Source organism: Nelumbo nucifera, chromosome 4, assembly GCF_055504915.1.
Source record: "Nelumbo nucifera cultivar China Antique chromosome 4, China Antique-T2T, whole genome shotgun sequence".
Classification (NCBI taxonomy): domain Eukaryota; kingdom Viridiplantae; phylum Streptophyta; class Magnoliopsida; order Proteales; family Nelumbonaceae; genus Nelumbo; species Nelumbo nucifera.
Window position 1 is genome coordinate 50,318,307 of NC_142652.1, and position 20,106 is coordinate 50,338,412.

Consider the following 20,106-nt stretch of genomic DNA (forward strand, 5'->3'; position numbering starts at 1 on the left):
CGAAACGACAATTGGAATTTGCAAATACGATATCGAAATAAAATATTAATAAAATTGGGGTGCAACACGAGGACTTCCCAGGAGGTCACCCATCCTAGTACTACTCTCGCCCAAGCACGCTTGACTTCGGAGTTCTGATGGGATCCGGTGCATTAGTGCTGGTATGATCGCCCCCATTTAATTAATGCTCGCTTAGATCTTTATGCACTATCTTGCTCCCCTCCATTAATTGTTTTAGACTTGAAAAAAGTGTGTATGCAGCCTTCCTCCCTTGGTAACCGTGCACAAACTCCTACGTGAGCAGAGTGTTTGCTTTTCAGATCTACCGCACCCCCGGATAGTTGCAATACTATCGCGGGCCCACAATGCACGACGAATGCCAAAAGCCCTATTTTTGCACGGTTCCCATTCAGTAATGACGATCGTGCCGCAAATGGTCCGAGTATCCGGCGTGTTGTTTGCGTTTGTCTCGCCGAAACGACAATTGGAATTTGCAAATACGATATCGAAATAAAATATTAATAAAATTGGGGTGCAACACGAGGACTTCCCAGGAGGTCACCCATCCTACTACTACTCTCGCCCAAACACACTTAACTTCAGAGTTCTGATGGGATACGGTGCATTAGTGCTGGTATGATCGCACCCGTTTAATTAATGCTCGCTTAGATCTTTATGCACTATCTTGCTCCCCTCCATTAATTATTTTAGATTTGAAAAAACTGTGTATGCAGCCTTCCTGCCTTGGTAACCGTGCACAAGCTCCTACGTTGGCAGAGTGTTTGTTTTTCAGATCTGCCGCACCCCCGGATAGATGCAATACTATCGCGAGGCCCACAATGCACGACGAATGCCAAAAGCCCGGTTTTTGCACGGTTCCCATTCAGTTATGACGATCGTGCCGCAAATGGTCCGAGTATCCGGCGCGTTGTTTGCGTTTGTCTCGCCGAAACGACAATTGGAATTTGCAAATACAATATCGAAATAAAATATTAATAAAATTGGGGTGCAACACGAGGACTTCCCAGGAGGTCACCCATCCTAGTACTACTCTCGCCCAAACACACTTAACTTCAGAGTTCTGATGGTATCCGGTGCATTAGTGCTGGTATGATCGCAGCCATTTAATTCATGCTCGCTTAGATCTTTATGCATTATCTTGCTCCCCTCCATTAATTGTTTTAGACTTGAAAAAACTGTGTATGCAACCTTCCTCCCTTGGTAACCGTGCACAAGCTCCTACGTGAGTAGAGTGTTTGTTTTTCAGATCTGCCGCACCCCCGGATAGATGCAATACTATCGCGGGGCCCACAATGCTAGACGAATGCCGAAAGCCCTGTTCTTGCACCGTTCCCATTCAGTAATGACGATCGTCCCGCAAGTGGTCCGAGTATCCGACGCGTTGTTTCCTGTTGTCTCGCCGAAACAACAAATGAAATTTGCAAATACAAATCAAAATAAAATATTAATAAAATTGGGGTGCAACAGGAGGACTTCCCAGGAGGTCACCCAGCCTAGTACTACTCTCGCCCAAGCACGCTTAACTTCGGAGTTCTGATGGGATCCGGTGCATTAGTGCTGGTATGATCGCACCCGTTTAATTCTTGCTCGCTTAGATCTTTATGCACTATCTTGCTCCCCTCCATTAATTGTTTTAGAGTTGAAAAAACTGTGTATGCAGCCTTCCTCCTTTGGTAACCGTGCACAAGCTCCTACGTGAGCGGAGTGTTTGCTTTTTAGATCTGCCGCACCCCCGGATAGATGCAAAACTATCGCGGGGCCCATAATGCATGTCGAATGCCAAAAGCCCGGTTCTTGCACCGTTCCCATTCAGTAATGACGATCGTGCCGCAAATGGTCTGAGTATCCGACGCGTTGTTTGCGTTTGTCTCGCCGAAACGACAAATGGAATTTGCAAACACGATATCGAAATAAAATATTAATAAAATTGGGGTGCAACACGAGGACTTCCCAGGAGGTCACCCATCCTAGTACTACTCTCGCCCAAACCCACTTAACTTCGGAGTTCTGATGGGATCCGGTGCATTAGTGCTGGTATGATCGCACCCGTTTAATTCATGCTCGCTTAGATCTTTATGCATTATCTTGCTCCCCTCCATTAATTGTTTTAGACTTGAAAAAACTGTGTATGCAGCCTTCCTCCCTTGGTAACCGTGCACAAGCTCCTACGTGAGTAGAGTGTTTGTTTTTCAGATCTACCGCACCCCCGGATAGATGCAATACTATCGCGGGGCCCACAATGCTAGACGAATGCCGAAAGCCCTGTTCTTGCACCGTTCCCATTCAGTAATGACGATCGTCCCGCAAGTGGTCCGAGTATCCGACGCGTTGTTTCCTGTTGTCTCGCCGAAACAACAAATGAAATTTGCAAATACAAATCAAAATAAAATATTAATAAAATTGGGGTGCAACACGAGGACTTCCCAGGAGGTCACCCAGCCTAGTACTACTCTCGCCCAAGCACACTTAACTTCGGAGTTCTGATGGGATCCGGTGCATTAGTGCTGGTATGATCGCACCCGTTTAATTCTTGCTCGCTTAGATCTTTATGCACTATCTTGCTCCCCTCCATTAATTGTTTTAGAGTTGAAAAAACTGTGTATGCAGCCTTCCTCCTTTGGTAACCGTGCACAAGCTCCTACGTGAGCGGAGTGTTTGCTTTTTAGATCTGCCGCACCCCCGGATAGATGCAAAACTATCGCGGGGCCCATAATGCATGTCGAATGCCAAAAGCCCGGTTCTTGCACCGCTCCCATTCAGTAATGACGATCGTGCCGCAAATGGTCTGAGTATCCGACGCGTTGTTTGCGTTTGTCTCGCCGAAACGACAAATGGAATTTGCAAACACGATATCGAAATAAAATATTAATAAAATTGGGGTGCAACACGAGGACTTCCCAGGAGGTCACCCATCCTAGTACTACTCTCGCCCAAACACACTTAACTTCGGAGTTCTGATGGGATCCGGTGCATTAGTGCTGGTATGATCGCACCCGTTTAATTAATGCTCGCTTAGATCTTTATGCATTATCTTGCTCCCCTCCATTAATTGTTTTAGACTTGAAAAAACTGTGTATGCAGCCTTCCTCCCTTGGTAACCGTGCACAAGCTCCTACGTGAGTAGAGTGTTTGTTTTTCAGATCTACCGCACCCCCGGATAGATGCAATACTATCGCGGGGCCCACAATGCTAGACGAATGCCGAAAGCCCTGTTCTTGCACCGTTCCCATTCAGTAATGACGATCGTCCCGCAAGTGGTCCGAGTTTCCGACGCGTTGTTTCTAGTTGTCTCGCCGAAACAACAAATGCAATTTGCAAATACAAATCAAAATAAAATATTAATAAAATTGGGGTGCAACACGAGGACTTCCCAGGAGGTCACCCAGCCTAGTACTACTCTCGCCCAAGCACGCTTAACTTCGGAGTTCTGATGGGATCCGGTGCATTAGTGCTGGTATGATCGCACCCGTTTAATTCTTGCTCGCTTAGATCTTTATGCACTATCTTGCTCCCCTCCATTAATTGTTTTAGAGTTGAAAAAACTGTGTATGCAGCCTTCCTCCTTTGGTAACCGTGCACAAGCTCCTACGTGAGCGGAGTGTTTGCTTTTTAGATCTGCCGCACCCCCGGATAGATGCAAAACTATCACGGGGCCCATAATGCATGTCGAATGCCAAAAGCCCGGTTCTTGCACCGTTCCCATTCAGTAATGACGATCGTGCCGCAAATGGTCTGAGTATCCGACGCGTTGTTTGCGTTTGTCTCGCCGAAACGACAAATGGAATTTGCAAACACGATATCGAAATAAAATATTAATAAAATTGGGGTGCAATACGAGGACTTCCCAGGAGGTCACCCATCCTAGTACTACTCTCGCCCAAACACACTTAACTTCGGAGTTCTGATGGGATACGGTGCATTAGTGCCGGTATGATCGCACCCGTTCAATTCATGCTCGCTTAGATCTTTATGCACTATCTTGCTCCCTTCCATTAATTATTTTAGACTTGAAAAAACTGTGTATGCAGCCTTCCTCCCTTGGTAACCGTGCACAAGCTCCTACGTGAGCAGAGTGTTTGTTTTTCAGATCTGCCGCACCCCCGGATAGATGCAATACTATCGCGGGGCCCACAATGCACGGCAAATGCCAAAAGCCCGGTTTTTGCACGGTTCCCATTCAGTTATGACGATCGTGCTGCAAATGGTCCGAGTATCCGGCGCGTTGTTTGCGTTTGTCTCGCCGAAACGACAATTGGAATTTGCATATACGATATCGAAATAAAATATTAATAAAATTGGGGTGCAACACGAGGACTTCCCAGGAGGTCACCCATCCTAGTACTACTCTCGCCCAAACACACTTAACTTCGGAGTTCTGATGGGATCCGGTGCATTAGTGCTGGTATGATCGCAGCCGTTTAATTCATGCTCGCTTAGATCTTTATGAATTATCTTGCTCCCCTCCATTAATTGTTTTAGATTTGAAAAAACTGTGTATGCAGCCTTCCTCCCTTGGTAACCGTGCACACGCTCCTACGTGAGTAGAGTGTTTGTTTTTCAGATCTGCCGCACCCCCAGATAGATGCAATACTATCGCGGGGCCCACAATGCTAGACGAATGCCGAAAACCCTGTTCTTGCACCGTTCCCATTCAGTAATGACGATCGTCCCGCAAGTGGTCCGAGTATCCGACGCGTTGTCTCCAGTTGTCTCGCCGAAACAACAAATGCAATTTGCAAATACAAATCAAAATAAAATATTAATAAAATTGGGGTGCAACACGAGGACTTCCCAGGAGGTCACCCAGCCTAGTACTACTCTCGCCCAAGCACGCTTAACTCCGGAGTTCTGATGGGATCCAGTGCATTAGTGCTGGTATGATCGCACCCGTTTAATTCTTGCTCGCTTAGATCTTTATGCACTATCTTGCTCCCCTCCATTAATTATTTTAGACTTGAAAAAACTGTGTATGCAGCCTTCCTCCCTTGGTAACCGTGCACAAGCTCCTAAGTGAGCGGAGTGTTTGCTTTTTAGATCTGCCGCACCGCCGGATAGATGCAATACTACCGCGGGGCCCACAATGCATGACGAATGCCAAAAGACCGGTTCTTGCACCGTTCCCATTCAGTAATGACGATCGGGCCGCAAATGGTCCGAGTATCCGACGCGTTGTTTGCGTTTGTCTCGCCGAAACGACAAATGGAATTTGCAAACACGATATCGAAATAAAATATTAATAAAATTGGGGTAAAACACAAGGACTTCCCAGGAGGTCACCCATCCTAGTACTTCTCTCAACCAAGCACGCTTAACTTCGGAGTTCTGATGGGATCGGGTGCATTAGTGCTGGTATGATCGCACCCATTTAATTAATGCTCGCTTAGATCTTTATGCACTATCTTGCTCCCCTCCATTAATTGTTTTAGACTTGAAAAAAGTGTGTATGCATCCTTCCTCCCTTGGTAACCGTGCACAAGCTCCTACGTGAGCGGAGTGTTTGCTTTTCAGATCTACCGTACCCCCGGATAAATGCAATTCTATCGCGGGGCCCACAATGCACGACGAATGCCAAAAGCCGAGTTCTTGCACTGTTCCCATTCAGTAATGATGATCGTGCCGCAAATGGTACGAGTATCCGACGCGTTGTTTGCGTTTGTCTCGCCGAAACGACAAATGGAATTTGCAAACACGATATCGAAATAAAATATTAATAAAATTGGGGTGCAACACGTGGACTTCCCAGGAGGTCACCCATCCTAGTACTACTCTCGCCCAAACAAACTTAACTTCAGAGTTCTGATGGAATACGGTGCATTAGTGCTGGTATGATCGCACCCGTTTAATTCATGCTCGCTTAGATCTTTATGCACTATCTTGCTCCCCTCCATTAATTATTTTAGATTTGAAAAAACTGTGTATGCAGCCTTCCTCCCTTGGTAACCGTGCACAAGCTCCTACGTGAGCAGAGTGTTTGCTTTTCAGATCTGCCGCACCCCCGGATAGATGCGATACTATCACGGGGCCCACAATGCACGACGAATGCCAAAAGCCCGGTTTTTGCACGGTTCCCATTCAGTTATGACGATCGTGCCGCAAATGGTCCGAGTATCCGGCGCGTTGTTTGCGTTTGCAAATTCCCAGGAGGTCACCCATCCTAGTACTACTCTCGCCCAAGCACGCTTAATTTCGGAGTTCTGATGGGATCCGGTGCATTAGTGCTGGTATGATCGCACCCATTTAATTAATGCTCGCTTAGATCTTTATGCACTATCTTGCTCCCCTCCATTAATTGTTTTAGATTTGAAAAAAGTGTGTATGCAGCCTTCCTCCCTTGGTAACCGTGCACAAGCTCCTACGTGAGCAGAGTGTTTGCTTTTCAGATCTGCCGCACCCCCGGATAGATGCGATACTATCACGGGGCCCACAATGCACGACGAATGCCAAAAGCCCGGTTTTTGCACGGTTCCCATTCAGTAATGACGATCGTGCCGCAAATGGTCCGAAGATCCGGCGCGTTGTTTGCGTTTGTCTCGCCGAAACGACAATTGGAATTTGCAAATACGATATCGAAATAAAATATTAATAAAATTGGGGTGCAACACGAGGACTTCCCAGGAGGTCACCCATCCTAGTACTACTCTCGCCCAAGCACGCTTGACTTCGGAGTTCTGATGGGATCCGGTGCATTAGTGCTGGTATGATCACCCCCATTTAATTAATGCTCGCTTAGATCTTTATGCACTATCTTGCTCCCCTCCATTAATTGTTTTAGACTTGAAAAAAGTGTGTATGCGGCCTTCCTCCCTTGGTAACCGTGCACAAACTCCTACGTGAGCAGAGTGTTTGCTTTTCAGATCTGCCGCACCCCCGGATAGATGCAATACTATCGCGGGGCCCACAATGCACGACGAATGCCAAAAGCCCGGTTTTTGCACGGTTCCCATTCAGTAATGACGATCGTGCCGCAAATGGTCCGTGTATCCGGCGCGTTGTTTGCGTTTGTCTCGCCGAAACGACAATTGGAATTTGCAAATACGATATCGAAATAAAATATTAATAAAATTGGGGTGCAACACGTGGACTTCCCAGGAGGTCACCCATCCTAGTACTACTCTCGCCCAAACAAACTTAACTTCAGAGTTCTGATGGAATACGGTGCATTAGTGCTGGTATGATCGCACCCGTTTAATTCATGCTCGCTTAGATCTTTATGCACTATCTTGCTCCCCTCCATTAATTATTTTAGATTTGAAAAAACTGTGTATGCAGCCTTCCTCCCTTGGTAACCGTGCACAAGCTCCTACGTGAGCAGAGTGTTTGCTTTTCAGATCTGCCGCACCCCCGGATAGATGCAATACTATCGCGGGGCCCACAATGCACGACGAATGCCAAAAGCCCGGTTTTTGCACGGTTCCCATTCAGTTATGACGATCGTGCCGCAAATGGTCCGAGTATCCGGCGCGTTGTTTGCGTTTGTCTCGCCGAAACGACAATTGGAATTTGCAAATACGATATCGAAATAAAATATTAATAAAATTGGGGTGCAACACGAGGACTTCCCAGGAGGTCACCCATCCTAGTACTACTCTCGCCCAAGCACGCTTGACTTCGGAGTTCTGATGGGATCCGGTGCATTAGTGCTGGTATGATCGCCCCCATTTAATTAATGCTCGCTTAGATCTTTATGCACTATCTTGCTCCCCTCCATTAATTGTTTTAGACTTGAAAAAAGTGTGTATGCGGCCTTCCTCCCTTGGTAACCGTGCACAAGCTCCTACGTGAGCAGAGTGTTTGCTTTTCAGATCTGCCGCACCCCCGGATAGATGCAATACGATCGCGGAGCCCACAATGCACGACGAATGCCAAAAGCCCGGTTTTTGCACGGTTCCCATTCAGTTATGACGATCGTGCCGCAAATGGTCCGAGTATCCGGCGCGTTGTTTGCGTTTGTCTCGCGAAACGACAATTGGAATTTGCAAATACGATATCGAAATGAAATATTAATAAAATTGGGGTGCAACACGAGGACTTCCCAGGAGGTCACCCATCCTAGTACTACTCTCGCCCAAACACACTTAACTTCGGAGTTCTGATGGGATCCGGTGCATTAGTGCTGGTTTGATCGCAGCCGTTTAATTCATGCTCGCTTAGATCTTTATGCATTATCTTGCTCCCCTCCATTAATTGTTTTAGACTTGAAAAAACTGTGTATGCAGCCTTACTCCCTTGGTAACCGTGCACAAGCTCCTACGTGAGTAGAGTGTTTGTTTTTCAGATCTGCCGCACCCCCGGATAGATGCAATACTATCGCGGGGCCCACAATGCTAGACGAATGCCGAAAGCCCTGTTCTTGCACCGTTCCCATTCAGTAATGACGATCGTCCCGCAAGTGGTCCGAGTATCCGACGCGTTGTTTCCAGTTGTCTCGCCGAAACAACAAATGCAATTTGCAAATACAAATCAAAATAAAATATTAATAAAATTGGGGTGCAACACGAGGACTTCCCAGGAGGTCACCCAGCCTAGTACTACTCTCGCCCAAGCACGCTTAACTTCGGAGTTCTGATGGGATCCGGTGCATTAGTGCCGGTATGATCGCAACCGTTTAATTCTTGCTCGCTTAGATCTTTATGCACTATCTTGCTCCCCTCCATTAATTGTTTTAGACTTGAAAAAACTGTGTATGCAGCCTTCCTCCCATGGTAACCGTGCACAAGCTCCTACGTGAGCGGAGTGTTTGCTTTTTAGATCTGCTGCACCCCCGGATAGATGCAATACTATCGCGGGGCCCACAATGCATGACGAATGCCAAAAGCCCGGTTCTTGCACCGTTCCCATTCAGTAATGACGATCGTGCCGAAAATGGTCTGAGTATCCGACGCGTTGTTTGCGTTTGTCTCGCCGAAACGTCAAATGGAATTTGCAAACACGATATCGAAATAAAATATTAATAAAATTGGGGTGCAACACGAGGACTTCCCAGAAGGTCACCCATCCTAGTACTACTCTCGCCCAAGCACGCTTAACTTCGGAGTTCTGATGGGATCCGGTGCATTAGTGCTGGTATGATCGCACCCATTTAATTAATGCTCGCTTAGATCTTTATGCACTATCTTGCTCCCCTCTATTAATTGTTTTAGACTTGAAAAAATGTGTATGCATCCTTCCTCCCTTGGTAACCGTGCACAAGCTCCTACGTGAGCGGAGTGTTTGCTTTTCAGATCTACCGTACCCCCGGATAAATGCAATACTATCGCGGGGCCCACAATGCACGCCGAATGCCAAAAGCCGAGTTCTTGCACTGTTCCCATTCATTAATGACGATCGTGCCGCAAATGGTATGAGTATCCGACGCGTTGTTTGTGTTTGTCTCGCCGAAACGACAAATGGAATTTGCAAACACGATATCGAAATGAAATATTAATAAAATTTAGGTGCAACATGAGGACTTCCCAGGAGGTCACCCATCCTAGTACTACTCTCGCCCAAGCACGCTTAACTTCGGAGTTCTGATGGGATCCGTTGCATTAGTGCTGGTATGATCGCATCCATTTAATTAATGCTCGCTTAGATCTTTATGCACTATTTTGCTCCCCTCCATTAATTGTTTTAGATTTGAAAAAAGTGTGTATGCAGCCTTCCTCCCTTGGTAACCATGCACAAGCTCCTACGTGAGCAGAGTGTTTGCTTTTCAGATCTGCCGCACCCCCGGATAGATGCAATACTATCGCGGGGCCCACAATGCACGACGAATGCCAAAAGCCCGGTTTTTGCACGGTTCCCATTCAGTAATGACGATCGTGCCGCAAATGGTCCGAGTATCCGGCGCGTTGTTTCCGTTTGTCTCGCCGAAACGACAATTGGAATTTGCAAATACGATATCGAAATAAAATATTAATAAAATTGGGGTGCAACACGAGGACTTCCCAGGAGGTCACCCATCCTAGTACTACTCTCGCCCAAGCACGCTTGACTTCGGAGTTCTGATGGGATCCGGTGCATTAGTGCTGGTATGATCGCCCCCATTTAATTAATGCTCGCTTAGATCTTTATGCACTATCTTGCTCCCCTCCATTAATTGTTTTAGACTTGAAAAAAGTGTGTATGCAGCCTTCCTCCCTTGGTAACCGTGCACAAACTCCTACGTGAGCAGAGTGTTTGCTTTTCAGATCTGCCGCACCCCCGGATAGTTGGAATACTATCGCGGGCCCACAATGCACGACGAATGCCAAAAGCCCGGTTTTTGCACGGTTCCCATTCAGTAATGACGATTGTGCCGCAAATGGTCCGAGTATCCGGCGCGTTGTTTGCGTTTGTCTCGCCGAAACGACAATTGGAATTTGCAAATACGATATCGAAATAAAATATTAATAAAATTGGGGTGCAACACGAGGACTTCCCAGGAGGTCACCCATCCTAGTACTACTCTCGCCCAAACACACTTAACTTCAGAGTTCTGATGGTATCCGGTGCATTAGTGCTGGTATGATCGCAGCCATTTAATTCATGCTCGCTTAGATCTTTATGCATTATCTTGCTCCCCTCCATTAATTGTTTTAGACTTGAAAAAACTGTGTATGCAACCTTCCTCCCTTGGAAACCGTGCACAAGCTCCTACGTGAGTAGAGTTTGTTTTTCAGATCTGCCGCACCCCCGGATAGATGCAATACTATCGCGGGGCCCACAATGCTAGACGAATGCCGAAAGCCCTGTTCTTGCACCGTTCCCATTCAGTAATGACGATCGTCCCGCAAGTGGTCCGAGTATCCGACGCGTTGTTTCCTGTTGTCTCGCCGAAACAACAAATGAAATTTGCAAATACAAATCAAAATAAAATATTAATAAAATTGGGGTGCAACAGGAGGACTTCCCAGGAGGTCACCCAGCCTAGTACTACTCTCGCCCAAGCACGCTTAACTTCGGAGTTCTGATGGGATCCGGTGCATTAGTGCTGGTATGATCGCACCCGTTTAATTCTTGCTCGCTTAGATCTTTATGCACTATCTTGCTCCCCTCCATTAATTGTTTTAGAGTTGAAAAAACTGTGTATGCAGCCTTCCTCCTTTGGTAACCGTGCACAAGCTCCTACGTGAGCGGAGTGTTTGCTTTTTAGATCTGCCGCACCCCCGGATAGATGCAAAACTATCGCGGGGCCCATAATGCATGTCGAATGCCAAAAGCCCGGTTCTTGCACCGTTCCCATTCAGTAATGACGATCGTGCCGCAAATGGTCTGAGTATCCGACGCGTTGTTTGCGTTTGTCTCGCCGAAACGACAAATGGAATTTGCAAACACGATATCGAAATAAAATATTAATAAAATTGGGGTGCAACACGAGGACTTCCCAGGAGGTCACCCATCCTAGTACTACTCTCGCCCAAACCCACTTAACTTCGGAGTTCTGATGGGATCAGGTGCATTAGTGCTGGTATGATCGCACCCGTTTAATTCATGCTCGCTTAGATCTTTATGCATTATCTTGCTCCCCTCCATTAATTGTTTTAGACTTGAAAAAACTGTGTATGCAGCCTTCCTCCCTTGGTAACCGTGCACAAGCTCCTACGTGAGTAGAGTGTTTGTTTTTCAGATCTACCGCACCCCCGGATAGATGCAATACTATCGCGGGGCCCACAATGCTAGACGAATGCCGAAAGCCCTGTTCTTGCACCGTTCCCATTCAGTAATGACGATCGTCCCGCAAGTGGTCCGAGTATCCGACGCGTTGTTTCCTGTTGTCTCGCCGAAACAACAAATGAAATTTGCAAATACAAATCAAAATAAAATATTAATAAAATTGGGGTGCAACACGAGGACTTCCCAGGAGGTCACCCAGCCTAGTACTACTCTCGCCCAAGCACACTTAACTTCGGAGTTCTGATGGGATCCGGTGCATTAGTGCTGGTATGATCGCACCCGTTTAATTCTTGCTCGCTTAGATCTTTATGCACTATCTTGCTCCCCTCCATTAATTGTTTTAGAGTTGAAAAAACTGTGTATGCAGCCTTCCTCCTTTGGTAACCGTGCACAAGCTCCTACGTGAGCGGAGTGTTTGCTTTTTAGATCTGCCGCACCCCCGGATAGATGCAAAACTATCGCGGGGCCCATAATGCATGTCGAATGCCAAAAGCCCGGTTCTTGCACCGTTCCCATTCAGTAATGACGATCGTGCCGCAAATGGTCTGAGTATCCGACGCGTTGTTTGCGTTTGTCTCGCCGAAACGACAAATGGAATTTGCAAACACGATATCGAAATAAAATATTAATAAAATTGGGGTGCAACACGAGGACTTCCCAGGAGGTCACCCATCCTAGTACTACTCTCGCCCAAACACACTTAACTTCGGAGTTCTGATGGGATCCGGTGCATTAGTGCTGGTATGATCGCACCCGTTTAATTCATGCTCGCTTAGATCTTTATGCATTATCTTGCTCCCCTCCATTAATTGTTTTAGACTTGAAAAAACTGTGTATGCAGCCTTCCTCCCTTGGTAACCGTGCACAAGCTCCTACGTGAGTAGAGTGTTTGTTTTTCAGATCTACCGCACCCCCGGATAGATGCAATACTATCGCGGGGCCCACAATGCTAGACGAATGCCGAAAGCCCTGTTCTTGCACCGTTCCCATTCAGTAATGACGATCGTCCCGCAAGTGGTCCGAGTATCCGACGCGTTGTTTCCTGTTGTCTCGCCGAAACAACAAATGAAATTTGCAAATACAAATCAAAATAAAATATTAATAAAATTGGGGTGCAACACGAGGACTTCCCAGGAGGTCACCCAGCCTAGTACTACTCTCGCCCAAGCACACTTAACTTCGGAGTTCTGATGGGATCCGGTGCATTAGTGCTGGTATGATCGCACCCGTTTAATTCTTGCTCGCTTAGATCTTTATGCACTATCTTGCTCCCCTCCATTAATTGTTTTAGAGTTGAAAAAACTGTGTATGCAGCCTTCCTCCTTTGGTAACCGTGCACAAGCTCCTACGTGAGCGGAGTGTTTGCTTTTTAGATCTGCCGCACCACCGGATAGATGCAAAACTATCGCGGGGCCCATAATGCATGTCGAATGCCAAAAGCCCGGTTCTTGCACCGTTCCCATTCAGTAATGACGATCGTGCCGCAAATGGTCTGAGTATCCGACGCGTTGTTTGCGTTTGTCTCGCCGAAACGACAAATGGAATTTGCAAACACGATATCGAAATAAAATATTAATAAAATTGGGGTGCAACACGAGGACTTCCCAGGAGGTCACCCATCCTAGTACTACTCTCGCCCAAACACACTTAACTTCGGAGTTCTGATGGGATCCGGTGCATTAGTGCTGGTATGATCGCACCCGTTTAATTCATGCTCGCTTAGATCTTTATGCATTATCTTGCTCCCCTCCATTAATTGTTTTAGACTTGAAAAAACTGTGTATGCAGCCTTCCTCCCTTGGTAACCGTGCACAAGCTCCTACATGAGTAGAGTGTTTGTTTTTCAGATCTACCGCACCCCCGGATAGATGCAATACTATCGCGGGGCCCACAATGCTAGACGAATGCCGAAAGCCCTGTTCTTGCACCGTTCCCATTCAGTAATGACGATCGTCCCGCAAGTGGTCCGAGTATCCGACGCGTTGTTTCTAGTTGTCTCGCCGAAACAACAAATGCAATTTGCAAATACAAATCAAAATAAAATATTAATAAAATTGGGGTGCAACACGAGGACTTCCCAGGAGGTCACCCAGCCTAGTACTACTCTCGCCCAAGCACGCTTAACTTCGGAGTTCTGATGGGATCCGGTGCATTAGTGCTGGTATGATCGCACCCGTTTAATTCTTGCTCGCTTAGATCTTTATGCACTATCTTGCTCCCCTCCATTAATTGTTTTAGAGTTGAAAAAACTGTGTATGCAGCCTTCCTCCTTTGGTAACCGTGCACAAGCTCCTACGTGAGCGGAGTGTTTGCTTTTTAGATCTGCCGCACCCCCGGATAGATGCAAAACTATCACGGGGCCCATAATGCATGTCGAATGCCAAAAGCCCGGTTCTTGCACCGTTCCCATTCAGTAATGACGATCGTGCCGCAAATGGTCTGAGTATCCGACGCGTTGTTTGCGTTTGTCTCGCCGAAACGACAAATGGAATTTGCAAACACGATATCGAAATAAAATATTAATAAAATTGGGGTGCAATACGAGGACTTCCCAGGAGGTCACCCATCCTAGTACTACTCTCGCCCAAACACACTTAACTTCGGAGTTCTGATGGGATACGGTGCATTAGTGCCGGTATGATCGCACCCGTTCAATTCATGCTCGCTTAGATCTTTATGCACTATCTTGCTCCCTTCCATTAATTATTTTAGACTTGAAAAAACTGTGTATGCAGCCTTCCTCCCTTGGTAACCGTGCACAAGCTCCTACGTGAGCAGAGTGTTTGTTTTTCAGATCTGCCGCACCCCCGGATAGATGCAATACTATCGCGGGGCCCACAATGCACGGCAAATGCCAAAAGCCCGGTTTTTGCACGGTTCCCATTCAGTTATGACGATCGTGCTGCAAATGGTCCGAGTATCCGGCGCGTTGTTAGCGTTTGTCTCGCCGAAACGACAATTGGAATTTGCAAATACGATATCGAAATAAAATATTAATAAAATTGGGGTGCAACACGAGGACTTCCCAGGAGGTCACCCATCCTAGTACTACTCTCGCCCAAACACACTTAACTTCGGAGTTCTGATGGGATCCGGTGCATTAGTGCTGGTATGATCGCAGCCGTTTAATTCATGCTCGCTTAGATCTTTATGAATTATCTTGCTCCCCTCCATTAATTGTTTTAGATTTGAAAAAACTGTGTATGCAGCCTTCCTCCCTTGGTAACCGTGCACACGCTCCTACGTGAGTAGAGTGTTTGTTTTTCAGATCTGCCGCACCCCCAGATAGATGCAATACTATCGCGGGGCCCACAATGCTAGACGAATGCCGAAAACCCTGTTCTTGCACCGTTCCCATTCAGTAATGACGATCGTCCCGCAAGTGGTCCGAGTATCCGACGCGTTGTCTCCAGTTGTCTCGCCGAAACAACAAATGCAATTTGCAAATACAAATCAAAATAAAATATTAATAAAATTGGGGTGCAACACGAGGACTTCCCAGGAGGTCACCCAGCCTAGTACTACTCTCGCCCAAGCACGCTTAACTCCGGAGTTCTGATGGGATCCAGTGCATTAGTGCTGGTATGATCGCACCCGTTTAATTCTTGCTCGCTTAGATCTTTATGCACTATCTTGCTCCCCTCCATTAATTATTTTAGACTTGAAAAAACTGTGTATGCAGCCTTCCTCCCTTGGTAACCGTGCACAAGCTCCTAAGTGAGCGGAGTGTTTGCTTTTTAGATCTGCCGCACCGCCGGATAGATGCAATACTACCGCGGGGCCCACAATGCATGACGAATGCCAAAAGACCGGTTCTTGCACCGTTCCCATTCAGTAATGACGATCGGGCCGCAAATGGTCCGAGTATCCGACGCGTTGTTTGCGTTTGTCTCGCCGAAACGACAAATGGAATTTGCAAACACGATATCGAAATAAAATATTAATAAAATTGAGATGCAACATGAGGACTTCCCAGGAGGTCACCCATCCTAGTACTACTCTCGCCCAAGCACGCTTAAATTCGGAGTTCTGATGGGATCCGGTGCATTAGTGCTGGTATGATCGCACCCATTTAATTAATGCTCGCTTAGATCTTTATGCACTATCTTGCTCCCCTCCATTAATTGTTTTAGATTTGAAAAAAGTGTGTATGCAGCCTTCCTCCCTTGGTAACCGTGCACAAGCTCCTACGTGAGCAGAGTGTTTGCTTTTCAGATCTGCCGCACCCCCGGATAGATGCGATACTATCACGGGGCCCACAATGCACGACGAATGCCAAAAGCCCGGTTTTTGCACGGTTCCCATTCAGTAATGACGATCGTGCCGCAAATGGTCCGAAGATCCGGCGCGTTGTTTGCGTTTGTCTCGCCGAAACGACAATTGGAATTTGCAAATACGATATCGAAATAAAATATTAATAAAATTGGGGTGCAACACGAGGACTTCCCAGGAGGTCACCCATCCTAGTACTACTCTCGCCCAAGCACGCTTGACTTCGGAGTTCTGATGGGATCCGGTGCATTAGTGCTGGTATGATCACCCCCATTTAATTAATGCTCGCTTAGATCTTTATGCACTATCTTGCTCCCCTCCATTAATTGTTTTAGACTTGAAAAAAGTGTGTATGCGGCCTTCCTCCCTTGGTAACCGTGCACAAACTCCTACGTGAGCAGAGTGTTTGCTTTTCAGATCTGCCGCACCCCCGGATAGATGCAATACTATCGCGGGGCCCACAATGCACGACGAATGCCAAAAGCCCGGTTTTTGCACGGTTCCCATTCAGTAATGACGATCGTGCCGCAAATGGTCCGTGTATCCGGCGCGTTGTTTGCGTTTGTCTCGCCGAAACGACAATTGGAATTTGCAAATACGATATCGAAATAAAATATTAATAAAATTGGGGTGCAACACGTGGACTTCCCAGGAGGTCACCCATCCTAGTACTACTCTCGCCCAAACAAACTTAACTTCAGAGTTCTGATGGAATACGGTGCATTAGTGCTGGTATGATCGCACCCGTTTAATTCATGCTCGCTTAGATCTTTATGCACTATCTTGCTCCCCTCCATTAATTATTTTAGATTTGAAAAAACTGTGTATGCAGCCTTCCTCCCTTGGTAACCGTGCACAAGCTCCTACGTGAGCAGAGTGTTTGCTTTTCAGATCTGCCGCACCCCCGGATAGATGCAATACTATCGCGGGGCCCACAATGCACGACGAATGCCAAAAGCCCGGTTTTTGCACGGTTCCCATTCAGTTATGACGATCGTGCCGCAAATGGTCCGAGTATCCGGCGCGTTGTTTGCGGTTGTCTCGCCGAAACGACAATTGGAATTTGCAAATACGATATCGAAATAAAATATTAATAAAATTGGGGTGCAACACGAGGACTTCCCAGGAGGTCACCCATCCTAGTACTACTCTCGCCCAAGCACGCTTGACTTCGGAGTTCTGATGGGATCCGGTGCATTAGTGCTGGTATGATCACCCCCATTTAATTAATGCTCGCTTAGATCTTTATGCACTATCTTGCTCCCCTCCATTAATTGTTTTAGACTTGAAAAAAGTGTGTATGCGGCCTTCCTCCCTTGGTAACCGTGCACAAGCTCCTACGTGAGCAGAGTGTTTGCTTTTCAGATCTGCCGCACCCCCGGATAGATGCAATACGATCGCGGAGCCCACAATGCACGACGAATGCCAAAAGCCCGGTTTTTGCACGGTTCCCATTCAGTTATGACGATCGTGCCGCAAATGGTCCGAGTATCCGGCGCGTTGTTTGCGTTTGTCTCGCGAAACGACAATTGGAATTTGCAAATACGATATCGAAATGAAATATTAATAAAATTGGGGTGCAACACGAGGACTTCCCAGGAGGTCACCCATCCTAGTACTACTCTCGCCCAAACACACTTAACTTCGGAGTTCTGATGGGATCCGGTGCATTAGTGCTGGTATGATCGCAGCCGTTTAATTCATGCTCGCTTAGATCTTTATGCATTATCTTGCTCCCCTCCATTAATTGTTTTAGACTTGAAAAAACTGTGTATGCAGCCTTACTCCCTTGGTAACCGTGCACAAGCTCCTACGTGAGTAGAGTGTTTGTTTTTCAGATCTGCCGCACCCCCGGATAGATGCAATACTATCGCGGGGCCCACAATGCTAGACGAATGCCGAAAGCCCTGTTCTTGCACCGTTCCCATTCAGTAATGACGATCGTCCCGCAAGTGGTCCGAGTATCCGACGCGTTGTTTCCAGTTGTCTCGCCGAAACAACAAATGCAATTTGCAAATACAAATCAAAATAAAATATTAATAAAATTGGGGTGCAACACGAGGACTTCCCAGGAGGTCACCCAGCCTAGTACTACTCTCGCCCAAGCACGCTTAACTTCGGAGTTCTGATGGGATCCGGTGCATTAGTGCTGGTATGATCGCAACCGTTTAATTCTTGCTCGCTTAGATCTTTATGCACTATCTTGCTCCCCTCCATTAATTGTTTTAGACTTGAAAAAAGTGTGTATGCATCCTTCCTCCCTTGGTAACCGTGCACAAGCTCCTACGTGAGCGGAGTGTTTGCTTTTCAGATCTACCGTACCCCCGGATAAATGCAATTCTATCGCGGGGCCCACAATGCACGACGAATGCCAAAAGCCGAGTTCTTGCACTGTTCCCATTCAGTAATGATGATCGTGCCGCAAATGGTACGAGTATCCGACGCGTTGTTTGCGTTTGTCTCGCCGAAACGACAAATGGAATTTGCAAACACGATATCGAAATAAAATATTAATAAAATTGAGATGCAACATGAGGACTTCCCAGGAGGTCACCCATCCTAGTACTACTCTCGCCCAAGCACGCTTAATTTCGGAGTTCTGATGGGATCCGGTGCATTAGTGCTGGTATGATCGCACCCATTTAATTAATGCTCGCTTAGATCTTTATGCACTATCTTGCTCCCCTCCATTAATTGTTTTAGATTTGAAAAAACTGTGTATGCAGCCTTCCTCCCATGGTAACCGTGCACAAGCTCCTACGTGAGCGGAGTGTTTGCTTTTTAGATCTGCTGCACCCCCGGATAGATGCAATACTATCGCGGGGCCCACAATGCATGACGAATGCCAAAAGCCCGGTTCTTGCACCGTTCCCATTCAGTAATGACGATCGTGCCGAAAATGGTCTGAGTATCCGACGCGTTGTTTGCGTTTGTCTCGCCGAAACGTCAAATGGAATTTGCAAACACGATATCGAAATAACATATTAATAAAATTGGGGTGCAACACGAGGACTTCCCAGAAGGTCACCCATCCTAGTACTACTCTCGCCCAAGCACGCTTAACTTCGGAGTTCTGATGGGATCCGGTGCATTAGTGCTGGTATGATCGCACCCATTTAATTAATGCTCGCTTAGATCTTTATGCACTATCTTGCTCCCCTCTATTAATTGTTTTAGACTTGAAAAAAGTGTGTATGCATCCTTCCTCCCTTGGTAACCGTGCACAAGCTCCTACGTGAGCGGAGTGTTTGCTTTTCAGATCTACCGTACCCCCGGATAAATGCAATACTATCGCGGGGCCCACAATGCACGCCGAATGCCAAAAGCCGAGCTCTTGCACTGTTCCCATTCATTAATGACGATCGTGCCGCAAATGGTACGAGTATCCGACGCGTTGTTTGTGTTTGTCTCGCCGAAACGACAAATGGAATTTGCAAACACGATATCGAAATGAAATATTAATAAAATTTAGGTGCAACATGAGGACTTCCCAGGAGGTCACCCATCCTAGTACTACTCTCGCCCAAGCACGCTTAACTTCGGAGTTCTGATGGGATCCGTTGCATTAGTGCTGGTATGATCGCATCCATTTAATTAATGCTCGCTTAGATCTTTATGCACTATCTTGCTCCCCTCCATTAATTGTTTTAGATTTGAAAAAAGTGTGTATGCAGCCTTCCTCCCTTGGTAACCATGCACAAGCTCCTACGTGAGCAGAGTGTTTGCTTTTCAGATCTGCCGCACCCCCGGATAGATGCAATACTATCGCGGGGCCCACAATGCACGACGAATGCCAAAAGCCCGGTTTTTGCACGGTTCCCATTCAGTAATGACGATCGTGCCGCAAATGGTCCGAGTATCCGGCGCGTTGTTTGCGTTTGTCTCGCCGAAACGACAATTGGAATTTGCAAATACGATATCGAAATAAAATATTAATAAAATTGGGGTGCAACACGAGGACTTCCCAGGAGGTCACCCATCCTAGTACTACTCTCGCCCAAGCACGCTTGACTTCGGAGTTCTGATGGGATCCGGTGCATTAGTGCTGGTATGATCGCCCCCATTTAATTAATGCTCGCTTAGATCTTTATGCACTATCTTGCTCCCCTCCATTAATTGTTTTAGACTTGAAAAAAGTGTGTATGCAGCCTTCCTCCCATGGTAACCGTGCACAAACTC

The 20,106-nt window shown here is 46.8% G+C and overlaps 33 non-coding genes and 10 pseudogenes across 33 annotated transcripts; all 43 read right to left on the bottom strand.

Moving 5' to 3' along the window:
- Positions 1-56: 56 nt before the first annotated feature.
- Positions 57-175, bottom strand: LOC148792749 (5S ribosomal RNA). The gene has a single exon (XR_016073055.1). It is a non-coding gene; the product is annotated as a 5S ribosomal RNA (ribosomal RNA).
- Positions 176-529: 354 nt separating this feature from the next.
- LOC148792750 (5S ribosomal RNA) lies at positions 530-648 on the bottom strand (annotated as a pseudogene).
- A 355-nt stretch (positions 649-1,003) lies between these two features.
- LOC148792751 (5S ribosomal RNA) lies at positions 1,004-1,122 on the bottom strand (annotated as a pseudogene).
- Positions 1,123-1,476: 354 nt separating this feature from the next.
- LOC148792752 (5S ribosomal RNA) lies at positions 1,477-1,595 on the bottom strand. Its single transcript, XR_016074605.1, has one exon. It is a non-coding gene; the product is annotated as a 5S ribosomal RNA (ribosomal RNA).
- Positions 1,596-1,950: 355 nt separating this feature from the next.
- Positions 1,951-2,069, bottom strand: LOC148792753 (5S ribosomal RNA). The gene has a single exon (XR_016074871.1). It is a non-coding gene; the product is annotated as a 5S ribosomal RNA (ribosomal RNA).
- A 354-nt stretch (positions 2,070-2,423) lies between these two features.
- Positions 2,424-2,542, bottom strand: LOC148792754 (5S ribosomal RNA). Its single transcript, XR_016071531.1, has one exon. It is a non-coding gene; the product is annotated as a 5S ribosomal RNA (ribosomal RNA).
- Positions 2,543-2,897: 355 nt separating this feature from the next.
- Positions 2,898-3,016, bottom strand: LOC148792755 (5S ribosomal RNA). The gene has a single exon (XR_016072059.1). It is a non-coding gene; the product is annotated as a 5S ribosomal RNA (ribosomal RNA).
- A 354-nt stretch (positions 3,017-3,370) lies between these two features.
- LOC148792756 (5S ribosomal RNA) lies at positions 3,371-3,489 on the bottom strand. Its single transcript, XR_016070744.1, has one exon. It is a non-coding gene; the product is annotated as a 5S ribosomal RNA (ribosomal RNA).
- A 355-nt stretch (positions 3,490-3,844) lies between these two features.
- On the bottom strand, positions 3,845-3,963 carry LOC148792757 (5S ribosomal RNA). The gene has a single exon (XR_016068914.1). It is a non-coding gene; the product is annotated as a 5S ribosomal RNA (ribosomal RNA).
- A 355-nt stretch (positions 3,964-4,318) lies between these two features.
- On the bottom strand, positions 4,319-4,437 carry LOC148792758 (5S ribosomal RNA). The gene has a single exon (XR_016074928.1). It is a non-coding gene; the product is annotated as a 5S ribosomal RNA (ribosomal RNA).
- Positions 4,438-4,791: 354 nt separating this feature from the next.
- Positions 4,792-4,910, bottom strand: LOC148792759 (5S ribosomal RNA). Its single transcript, XR_016073670.1, has one exon. It is a non-coding gene; the product is annotated as a 5S ribosomal RNA (ribosomal RNA).
- Positions 4,911-5,265: 355 nt separating this feature from the next.
- On the bottom strand, positions 5,266-5,384 carry LOC148792760 (5S ribosomal RNA; annotated as a pseudogene).
- A 355-nt stretch (positions 5,385-5,739) lies between these two features.
- LOC148792761 (5S ribosomal RNA) lies at positions 5,740-5,858 on the bottom strand (annotated as a pseudogene).
- A 281-nt stretch (positions 5,859-6,139) lies between these two features.
- Positions 6,140-6,256, bottom strand: LOC148792762 (5S ribosomal RNA; annotated as a pseudogene).
- A 355-nt stretch (positions 6,257-6,611) lies between these two features.
- Positions 6,612-6,730, bottom strand: LOC148792763 (5S ribosomal RNA). The gene has a single exon (XR_016074340.1). It is a non-coding gene; the product is annotated as a 5S ribosomal RNA (ribosomal RNA).
- Positions 6,731-7,085: 355 nt separating this feature from the next.
- On the bottom strand, positions 7,086-7,204 carry LOC148792764 (5S ribosomal RNA; annotated as a pseudogene).
- Positions 7,205-7,559: 355 nt separating this feature from the next.
- Positions 7,560-7,678, bottom strand: LOC148792765 (5S ribosomal RNA). The gene has a single exon (XR_016073056.1). It is a non-coding gene; the product is annotated as a 5S ribosomal RNA (ribosomal RNA).
- A 354-nt stretch (positions 7,679-8,032) lies between these two features.
- On the bottom strand, positions 8,033-8,151 carry LOC148792766 (5S ribosomal RNA). Its single transcript, XR_016069351.1, has one exon. It is a non-coding gene; the product is annotated as a 5S ribosomal RNA (ribosomal RNA).
- A 354-nt stretch (positions 8,152-8,505) lies between these two features.
- On the bottom strand, positions 8,506-8,624 carry LOC148792767 (5S ribosomal RNA). The gene has a single exon (XR_016072372.1). It is a non-coding gene; the product is annotated as a 5S ribosomal RNA (ribosomal RNA).
- Positions 8,625-8,979: 355 nt separating this feature from the next.
- On the bottom strand, positions 8,980-9,098 carry LOC148792768 (5S ribosomal RNA). Its single transcript, XR_016070006.1, has one exon. It is a non-coding gene; the product is annotated as a 5S ribosomal RNA (ribosomal RNA).
- Positions 9,099-9,452: 354 nt separating this feature from the next.
- Positions 9,453-9,571, bottom strand: LOC148792769 (5S ribosomal RNA; annotated as a pseudogene).
- A 355-nt stretch (positions 9,572-9,926) lies between these two features.
- LOC148792770 (5S ribosomal RNA) lies at positions 9,927-10,045 on the bottom strand. Its single transcript, XR_016073057.1, has one exon. It is a non-coding gene; the product is annotated as a 5S ribosomal RNA (ribosomal RNA).
- A 354-nt stretch (positions 10,046-10,399) lies between these two features.
- On the bottom strand, positions 10,400-10,518 carry LOC148792771 (5S ribosomal RNA; annotated as a pseudogene).
- A 352-nt stretch (positions 10,519-10,870) lies between these two features.
- LOC148792772 (5S ribosomal RNA) lies at positions 10,871-10,989 on the bottom strand. The gene has a single exon (XR_016074606.1). It is a non-coding gene; the product is annotated as a 5S ribosomal RNA (ribosomal RNA).
- A 355-nt stretch (positions 10,990-11,344) lies between these two features.
- On the bottom strand, positions 11,345-11,463 carry LOC148792773 (5S ribosomal RNA). The gene has a single exon (XR_016069977.1). It is a non-coding gene; the product is annotated as a 5S ribosomal RNA (ribosomal RNA).
- Positions 11,464-11,817: 354 nt separating this feature from the next.
- On the bottom strand, positions 11,818-11,936 carry LOC148792774 (5S ribosomal RNA). Its single transcript, XR_016071533.1, has one exon. It is a non-coding gene; the product is annotated as a 5S ribosomal RNA (ribosomal RNA).
- A 355-nt stretch (positions 11,937-12,291) lies between these two features.
- Positions 12,292-12,410, bottom strand: LOC148792775 (5S ribosomal RNA). The gene has a single exon (XR_016072060.1). It is a non-coding gene; the product is annotated as a 5S ribosomal RNA (ribosomal RNA).
- Positions 12,411-12,764: 354 nt separating this feature from the next.
- On the bottom strand, positions 12,765-12,883 carry LOC148792776 (5S ribosomal RNA). The gene has a single exon (XR_016071534.1). It is a non-coding gene; the product is annotated as a 5S ribosomal RNA (ribosomal RNA).
- A 355-nt stretch (positions 12,884-13,238) lies between these two features.
- Positions 13,239-13,357, bottom strand: LOC148792777 (5S ribosomal RNA). The gene has a single exon (XR_016072061.1). It is a non-coding gene; the product is annotated as a 5S ribosomal RNA (ribosomal RNA).
- A 354-nt stretch (positions 13,358-13,711) lies between these two features.
- Positions 13,712-13,830, bottom strand: LOC148792778 (5S ribosomal RNA). The gene has a single exon (XR_016070756.1). It is a non-coding gene; the product is annotated as a 5S ribosomal RNA (ribosomal RNA).
- A 355-nt stretch (positions 13,831-14,185) lies between these two features.
- Positions 14,186-14,304, bottom strand: LOC148792779 (5S ribosomal RNA). Its single transcript, XR_016068916.1, has one exon. It is a non-coding gene; the product is annotated as a 5S ribosomal RNA (ribosomal RNA).
- A 355-nt stretch (positions 14,305-14,659) lies between these two features.
- LOC148792780 (5S ribosomal RNA) lies at positions 14,660-14,778 on the bottom strand. The gene has a single exon (XR_016074929.1). It is a non-coding gene; the product is annotated as a 5S ribosomal RNA (ribosomal RNA).
- A 354-nt stretch (positions 14,779-15,132) lies between these two features.
- LOC148792781 (5S ribosomal RNA) lies at positions 15,133-15,251 on the bottom strand. The gene has a single exon (XR_016073671.1). It is a non-coding gene; the product is annotated as a 5S ribosomal RNA (ribosomal RNA).
- Positions 15,252-15,606: 355 nt separating this feature from the next.
- On the bottom strand, positions 15,607-15,725 carry LOC148792782 (5S ribosomal RNA). Its single transcript, XR_016070429.1, has one exon. It is a non-coding gene; the product is annotated as a 5S ribosomal RNA (ribosomal RNA).
- Positions 15,726-16,080: 355 nt separating this feature from the next.
- On the bottom strand, positions 16,081-16,199 carry LOC148792783 (5S ribosomal RNA). Its single transcript, XR_016074341.1, has one exon. It is a non-coding gene; the product is annotated as a 5S ribosomal RNA (ribosomal RNA).
- Positions 16,200-16,554: 355 nt separating this feature from the next.
- Positions 16,555-16,673, bottom strand: LOC148792784 (5S ribosomal RNA; annotated as a pseudogene).
- Positions 16,674-17,028: 355 nt separating this feature from the next.
- Positions 17,029-17,147, bottom strand: LOC148792785 (5S ribosomal RNA). Its single transcript, XR_016074342.1, has one exon. It is a non-coding gene; the product is annotated as a 5S ribosomal RNA (ribosomal RNA).
- Positions 17,148-17,501: 354 nt separating this feature from the next.
- On the bottom strand, positions 17,502-17,620 carry LOC148792786 (5S ribosomal RNA). Its single transcript, XR_016074930.1, has one exon. It is a non-coding gene; the product is annotated as a 5S ribosomal RNA (ribosomal RNA).
- Positions 17,621-17,974: 354 nt separating this feature from the next.
- LOC148792787 (5S ribosomal RNA) lies at positions 17,975-18,093 on the bottom strand. The gene has a single exon (XR_016072390.1). It is a non-coding gene; the product is annotated as a 5S ribosomal RNA (ribosomal RNA).
- Positions 18,094-18,448: 355 nt separating this feature from the next.
- On the bottom strand, positions 18,449-18,567 carry LOC148792788 (5S ribosomal RNA). Its single transcript, XR_016070271.1, has one exon. It is a non-coding gene; the product is annotated as a 5S ribosomal RNA (ribosomal RNA).
- Positions 18,568-18,922: 355 nt separating this feature from the next.
- Positions 18,923-19,041, bottom strand: LOC148792789 (5S ribosomal RNA). The gene has a single exon (XR_016070017.1). It is a non-coding gene; the product is annotated as a 5S ribosomal RNA (ribosomal RNA).
- Positions 19,042-19,396: 355 nt separating this feature from the next.
- Positions 19,397-19,515, bottom strand: LOC148792790 (5S ribosomal RNA; annotated as a pseudogene).
- Positions 19,516-19,870: 355 nt separating this feature from the next.
- Positions 19,871-19,989, bottom strand: LOC148792791 (5S ribosomal RNA). Its single transcript, XR_016073058.1, has one exon. It is a non-coding gene; the product is annotated as a 5S ribosomal RNA (ribosomal RNA).
- Between the last annotated feature and the right edge of the window lie 117 nt (positions 19,990-20,106).